The 8,191-nt window shown below is 44.5% G+C and overlaps 1 protein-coding gene across 1 annotated transcript in view; it reads left to right on the top strand.

Moving 5' to 3' along the window:
• SLC11A2 (solute carrier family 11 member 2) overlaps positions 1–6,945 on the top strand; it is a 71,079-nt gene extending 64,134 nt beyond the window's left edge. The window contains exon 18 of the transcript XR_008628688.1: positions 6,700–6,945. The gene's annotated coding sequence lies outside the window, so the exon portion shown is untranslated. The remainder of the gene's footprint in view (positions 1–6,699) is intronic.
• The last annotated feature ends 1,246 nt before the right edge of the window (positions 6,946–8,191 follow it).

Raw genomic sequence — 8,191 nt, forward strand, 5'->3', positions numbered from 1 at the left:
TAAACTAGTAATTGCAGATAATTTTAATTTAATTGAATTCCTATTTCCGTTCTGGAGAGGCCTGTGTTCTTTCAGGCTCTGTTTGTCTCTGTCTCTGTCTCTCTCTCTCTGTGTCTGTCTCTGTCTCTCTCTCTCTGTGTCTGTCTCTCTCTCTTTTGCTTTTTTTTTTGGGGGGGGGGAGCATACCCAGCAGTCCTCAGGGCTTATGCCTGGCTCTGCACTCAAGGATCCCTCCTGGCGAGCTCAGCGGCCATATGAGATGTTGGGGAATGAACCCTGAGTTGGCCTGTGCAAGGAAAATGCCCTACCACTTGGAGAATGGACACTGGTGGAGGGATGGGCTCTTAAACATTGCATGAGGGAAAAATAAGAACAAAAATGTGTGAATCTGTAACTGTACCCTCACTGTGACTCACTAATTTAAAAAATTTTTTTAAAAAGAAGAATTATCTGTTGATTCTGTTTTTAGTGCACATTCCCTGCATTTCTGTGGTACAAAACCAGGACTTGAAGGCAATGATGACAACTCAATACCCTATTCCTATTTTTCCAATGGCATAATATTGCTTGCATTTTCACCATAGGGTTGATTACTGTTTTTAAGAATTGTGTCTGGTCTTCCTCTAAGAACCAAAGCCCTGGACATCATCTCATAACATCTTCATGAACTTTTTGGCGTCCTTTGTATTTGTTTGTATTTGTCAGTCCTTTTACCTAAATAGTCTGCAGCTGGACATACACAGGTATTCTAATTATGTCTAATAGGAAAAGGTTTTGTTTTCCTTAAAAAAAAGGGAAAAAATGCCCTACCACTGAACTATTGCTTCAGCCCCACCTGTATTATCTCTTAAACACACACTTCTCCTTTTTTCTCCCCTTACATTTTAAAAAATAAGTTGCAATAAAAACTACCTTCCTGGGGCTGAAGCGATAGCACAGCGGGTAGGGCATTTGCCTTGCATATGGCCGACCGGGGTTCGATTCCCAGCATCCCATACGGTCCCCTGAGCACTGCCAGGGGTAATTCTTGAGTGCATCAGCAGGAGTAACCCCTGTGCATCGCCGGGTGTGACCCCAAAAGCAAAAAAAACAACCAAACAAACAAACAAACAAAACTACCTTCACTTAAAAATAAATAATGAAACTGATTAAGTAAAATAAAATTTGAAGCTTCACAATAATAGTTGCTTTAGGGGACAGTTACTATTTACCGTAACTTTCGTGAACGTTTAATTCTAAATTAGCCCCGTCAAGAGGAAAGTGCACAGGGCTACACACCTGGGCTAGAGGGTGAGGGCGGAGATTAGCCATCTGAGGCCCAGAGTTCTGTTCTGTGGGAATAAGAGCTTGCCTAGGCCAGGCTGGACTCCTGGGCGACACACTGTAAACCTCCTGTGATCTCCAAGTGGAGCAAAGCATGGGCTGTGGCAGCCTCTGCAGAGGCCGAAGGAGCATTTGTGCCCTTCCGAGAAGGGCCTGGTGTCACTGGGCCTGTGGTTAGCCTGAGAGCAGCGCAGAAGATGCTGTGTGGGTCGCCGTCCTGCACATTCAGGCACATGGCAGGTGGGTGTGGCTGCTGCTTTCACCGCTCTGGTGACTGGGCAGCCCTGCGTCCGTGAGTCCTCAGATAAGCCCTTGTTCCTGGCCCCTTGCACTGAAGCCATGTAGACCTCAGTGGAGGATAGAGGATTAGTGCTGGTGGGGTCCTCCCCCCCCCCATAATTTCAGACTTCCAGAAAGTTCCCAGAATAGTACATGGAGCTGTGTGTCTATGTCTGACACCTGCATTTCTCAGTGTTCACAGTTAACATTGTCATTTATTATTTCTCTCTCTCTCTTCTCTCTCTCCTCTCCCTCTCTTCTCCCTCTCCTCTCTCTCTCCCTCCCCCTCTCTCCCCCCTCTTTCTCTCACTTCTCCTTTCTCTCCACCCTTCTTCTCCTCCCCCTCCCTTCCTTATATCCCCTCTGTCTCCACCTCCATCACCTCCGTCTTTCCTCCCCTGATATATCCATGCCCACTTTTCTCCAGCCTAAAATGTTATTTTGGATATTGATTTCCCTGTCGTCCACTCAGTCTTCATGTTGCTGATTCCCAATGTCTTCTGACTTTGGGGCCTTGATTCAACTCGAGGAACAGATGCTTCAGGGTTTCCGGACTTGGCAAATAATTCGCTTGACTCTTAACAATTGTAAGCAGTGTTTTGAGGAGTTAGACCCACAGCATTCATGTGACATGAAAAATGAAATGAATCCTTAAAAACTTCCATCTCTTTCCAATGCAAAAGGAATTTTGGCAAAAGAGGCTTGACGGAGAGATCACTGAAGTGAGGAAAGGGTGAGAAAGACAGGATGAGAAAGCTCCAGCTCAGGCAGAGAACGCATTCACACCTCCTTTGCCTTTGTATTTGTTTTATATTTTAAAATTTATTTAAGCAGCATGGCTTACAAAGTTGTTCATAATACAGTTGTCGTGGGCTTTTTGATGTTCCAACACCACCGGCGTGACCCTCCCTCCACTACTTGTCCCCATTTTCCCAACCCTTCTCAGGCCTGTCCTTTTAGTAGGCACATAATGATTTGTTTTATATTACTTGTTACAGCCAAATAACTAAAGGAAATATCAAAAATACTTCAGTAAAAGAAAATTAGTAAAATTTGTTATAACTCACCACAGGGTTGTTAAGTCTTTGTCTGAGGATTTACTAGGCCGTTTGTCACTGGTTGAGTTTTCTGTGTTAGTTTTTGTTCGTTGAGTTTAGTTGACTTCCACATTGCTTTCTCATCTAATCTGGCGTGCTCTTGCTGGAAATTCAGTACTGTGGGATTTGTAACTTCAGGATCTATGGAACTGGGATGAGTTTGCAGAGATTTTTAATAAAGTCATGAAGTTGGGCTGTAGGCCTTTGGCCTGGAGCTGCTGCGGGATGTGGGTGCAGCTGCTGAAGCACTGGCAGTGCTGGAACTCAACCCACCCCCTCCCAGGGGTGCCCCAGTTTTCAGTGGGGCTGGCTGGGAGGTCAGGAATGGGGGGGGCGCCCTGGGGGAAGAACCAGTGTGTCCATGAATTTCAGCTGCTTGGTTTGCATCTCCTCAGAGATTTAGTTAGTGAATCTGAAGAGGAGGACTGGTGGTGAGTTGACATGGTGGCAGCTCTCGGCCTTGTATTTACTCAGCCCGTCAGTGGATCAGCTCAACAGTGAAGACGGTGCTGATCAGGCTGAGGATGTGGCTCGGTGGCAGAGAGCACTTGCCTTGCCTTGTATATGCAAGGCTCTGGGTCCCATCCCAGCACCGTGATAAATAAACAAATAAATAATAGAGTGCACTGATTCAAATGCTAAGCTCTTCCGAACACCGTCTCCCAGACACACTGAGAAATAATGTTTACTAGCTACCGGGACAGCTCAGTCTATTTGAAATATAAAAGTTCCCATCATAGTTGTCTTTGGCTTTCATCCATTTTTTTTGTAGGATTTTTTTTCTTTCTCTTTGGAAATGATTCACTCCTAGCAGTGCTGGAGATTGAATTCAGGACTACTACATGCAAAACCTACATTCCAACCCTTTTGAGCTACTTCTGGGGCCCATAGAGGTTTTTTTTTTGTTTTTTTGGTTTTTTTGCTTTTTTGGGTCACACCCGGCGATGCACAGGAGTCACTCCTGGCTCATGCACTCAGGAATCTCCCCTGGCGGTGCTCAGGGGACCATATGGAATGCTGGGATTAGAACCCGGGTTGGCCAAGTGCAAGGCAAACGCCCTACCCGCTGTGCTATCGCTCCAGCCCTGCCCACAGAGTTTGTAATGATGCTTTCTTATTCTTACTTGAGATTATAGAGTATATCTTTTAACAATGTCATTCCATTATAACATCCATGACAAAAATAATTCTGGGAGATGGTGAAAGAAATAATATTATTAAGGAACTTGGGTTCATTATTCATAGTTTAGCTTAAAGTTGAAGTTTTCAAGAACCTGTTGATGACTTTAAGTGAAGAATTCCTAAACATGGTGTAGGAAAAGCCTGGGCAGGACCCCAGGAGTCCAGCTTCTTAACTTCACCACAGGAAAGAATTTAAGAGTGGGTCAGACAAAGTACAGAAAAGTTATTAAAGCAATGCACTGAAAAATCAGAATACAGGCATCACTTCAATGAAAGTAGCAATTATTTTTGTTTGTTTGTTTTTGGGTCACATCTAGCGATGTACAGGGGTTACTCCTGGCTCTGCACTCAGGAATTACTCCTGGCGGTGCTCGGGGGACCATATGGGATGCTGGGATTTGAACCCTGGTTGGCCGAGTGCAAGGCAAACGCGCTACCCTCTATGCTATCACTCCAGACCCAGTAGCAATTATTTTTAAGTAAGACAAATTTACTAAGAGTACACACTCAGACATGCCTACTCAAGAGATGATAGAACCAATTTGACACAATTTCTAGGTTGTGTAATTATAGAAACAGCAAGTAAGGAATGGGATAAGCATGGGGATTCTGAGGGAAGAGGTTTAAAGAGTGGTGAATTCTTAGAATCAAAGCACCACCCAGATTCTAATCTGTTTGGTTGTTTCCAGGAGTTGCCATAGCAATTGGAAATTTTCATGAGTTGAATAGGTGTGATTTTATAATTTAAATGTATTGAAAAATAAATAAATGTATTGAAATTAGTATGTAACGAAGTTGAAATTAGGATCCATCTATTGGTTACTTAATCATTTCTTCTGATTCTCACTGGTTTTAGACCTTATATTTATACCCTCTGGTGTCTTGCGTTTGTAACTTGTTAACTTTTGGCAGAATCATACCAGGCTCCCAGTTGTTTTGTGCAGCCTTTCATGAAAAGCCTTATCTGGAAGGGGGGGTGGTGAAGGAGCAATATGACACCCACCAGAGCCATGCCACCAGACCCCATACCAGGCTGTTTTACTCGGGGTCCCCCAGAGGGGGAGTGGGTGAGACCCCTCCCCACCCCAAGAGACCTAGCCCTGGCAGCCAAAAAACTCCACTGCCCAACTGCCACCACCCTCAATGCTGATCCTCACAGCTCGGGCCAAGCCTCACGCACGAGTGAAGTCCAACAAAACCCAGGTACGCGTGGAACTTTTGTGATTCTGGGACTCTGGGCTCAATGGGCCCAGGAGCAGAGATCCTCGGCCCGTTTTCCCCTGTCTCCGATGACCCACAGGTCACGCCCATAAGCCACCTCTTGCTGATGCCAGATAATTTCGTCACCGGCCACTGTCCAGATCCCACGGCTTTCTCTCCTGAAAGGGAGCAATATGACGCCTGCTATAGCCATGCCACTGGACCCGGAGCCAGGCTGTTTCACTCAGGGCTCCCCAGAGGTTAAAGCCCCTTGCCCCCACCCCAAGGGACCCAGCCTTGGCAGCTGAAAACCTCCAGAACCCAACAACTGCCATGCTCAAGGCCGCTCCCCACATGCTCGGCCAAGCCTCACTCACAAGTGAACCTATTCCCCACCCATTCTCCAAGAGTGCCACACCAATGTGATGGGGTTCAAATAGTAGGCAACCGGAAGGGAAATATATATATGTGTATGTGTGTGTGTATGCATATATATTTTTTCAGATATATATATATATATATACGAAAGTTCACATCACTCAACCTTTAACAACATGTTTTTGATATCTTAAAGAAAGTCTTAATGGCCCCTACCAAAATAGAACAATCTTCACACTATTTCCTCTATGGATACTTTTCTATTTCCCCTATGGCCTTTTCATATTTTACTATAGAGCAATGTTCTTTGCTTACACACAGAAAGACCTTAGTGCTATGCTCCTAATATTTGGGAGTTGATTGACTCTGATATATATCTGCTCCTGGGTATCCATCATAATTACTTGACTCAGGCTTCAGTTGCCATAGTTGCTAACACCCCAAAAGGGAGATCCTGCTGTGGGGCTGAGTTGGGCCCGGGGTGAGTGGTGAAGCTGCACCGGCATCAAAATGGGACAGTCTAGAAGCATAAACAGCTTGATGCAAGCTCTTATGACTTAAGAGGCAGGACCCCCATGGGGAAGGACAAGTTGAACTGGCCTGAGGAGACTTAGTCTGGGATTTACAGTAAAAGCCTTGCTTGCTCTCAACGAGCTAATAGCTCAGAGAACTAAGTTTGGGATCTTTATATCTTACTGTGCTTATCCAAACAACTGCAGGTATTGATAAGAAGTTGGCTTAATTGTTTGATTGTTTGATTAATTGTTTTGACTTAATTGTTCGATATATAGGGCTAGAAGGAAAGAGAAAAGCATAGAGATATCCCTGGGAGACAGAACATCTCCTTGAGTTTATCTCCCCCAGAGAATTGCCTCTGCTGGAATGTTTTACCTCTGTAAATCACACGGACATGCAGTATGACCCCTTCAGGTGTTCTATAAGTATGCTAGCAACTCCGCATTAAATGGGCCATTTTCACCATCAGGCTGTTGTCCCCTGTTTCTTTGTCTCTCTGCCTGGGGAGGATGGGAGGCAGCTCTCAGCCACCAATGCACTCATCAAACAGCACCCACATGCTTTGTGAACTCATAGTTCCTTTTCTACCACATCATCCCTAACACAAATTATTCCCAATATTTTTTATATGTGCCATTTTCACTTTTATGAAATAATCTTATTGTCTTCTTGGCGTTTGCCTTGCACGCGGCCGAGCTGAGTTTGCTTCCTCCTTCCCTCTCAGAGAGCCTGGCAAGCTCCCCATGACATATTCGATATACCAAAAACAGTAATAACATGACTCACAATGAAGACATTACTGGTGCCCGCTCGAGCAAATCAAGGAACAACAGGATGACAGTGCTACAGTGCTAATAATAAGTGATGAAGACACACCATTCATCTTCTTCAGTTAAATGTCTGATCAGTTTTTCTCTCCATTGTTGATAGTTTTAAAAATTTGTATTATTGTTTATGGTGGTGGGTAGGTGTAAAGTGGTGGGATTGGTGTTAGAATATTAAATGTTACAAATTATTGTGAACAACATTGTAAAAATTAAATTTAAAAATCTAAATAAAATATTATTGTTAATGTTTGTGAGTATTTTATATGTCCTGAATATTATTGCCTTTTCTAATGTGTTAAGTGCAAAAATTTTCAGTTAACTGGGTGTCTTTCAGTTTTAGCCTATGATTCTTTCACCGTGCAGAAACTCTAATTTGATGTAGTCCCGTTTGTTTATTTTTAATTGCCCTTGTCTTTGGTTTTTGTTTTTTTTTTTTAATTTTATCACCATGTGGAAAGTTACAAAGTTCTCAGGTTTATGTCTCAGTTATACCGTATTCAAACACCATCCCTTCACCAGTGCCCATATTCCACCACCAAAATCCCCGGTATACCCCCCGCCCCCCACCCCAACTGTATAACTGATGAATTTCACTTCATTTTCTCTTTACCTTGATTACGTTCCATATTTCAACACAAAACTCACTATTGTTGTGGGAGTTATACCCCCAAACAAGATAGCCCTACTAAGGAAGCATTTGATAATTAGTTTTCCATTAAAAGATTGTATATTTTCAGGTTTTAGAAAAGGTCGCACGGCTCGGATGTGTCCCAGTCCCAAATCCTGGAGCCGTGTTAGTTGCTGCTCAGTGTTGCCAGGGCTCCATCTGGAGAAAGTGTGCTGGCTGCACCTCCTCCATCCGGCTCCCCGGTGTTGTTGTTCCCAATTCGGGTCCGGAGCATTTTCCGGGCCGCGTTGCTCACCAGAATGCCTGGCCGCTTCTCTGTTGAATGTGGCAAGATGGCGCCGAGGGTGGGTCGAGGGCGTGACTTCCGGCGGCCGGGACCACTTGGAGTTTGGGCTGGCGCCGCCCCACTCCAGTGCCCCCCCCCCCCCGGGGCTCGGATGTGTCCCAATCCTGAATCCCAGAGCCGTGTTAGTTGCTGCTCAGTGTCGCCAGGGCTCCATCTGGAGACGGTGTGCTTAATTGCCCTTGTCTTTGAAGGTACCTTTGAGGTCCAAATCTTGGAGCATACTACCTGTATTTTATTAAGTGTATTTTATCATTTCCACTCTTTGATCTACTTTGAATTGGCTTTTGTGTAAGGTGTGAGTTATGGAATCAACACTAAGTTTTACACAGTTATTCAGTTCTCCCAGACCACTTGTTGAGGAGGCTATCTTTCTACATTTCATGTTCCCAGATTTGTCCTTGGTTGCTCAGTTCTG

The sequence above is a fragment of the Sorex araneus genome, chromosome 2 (genome assembly GCF_027595985.1).
Source record: "Sorex araneus isolate mSorAra2 chromosome 2, mSorAra2.pri, whole genome shotgun sequence".
Classification (NCBI taxonomy): Eukaryota; Metazoa; Chordata; class Mammalia; order Eulipotyphla; family Soricidae; genus Sorex; species Sorex araneus.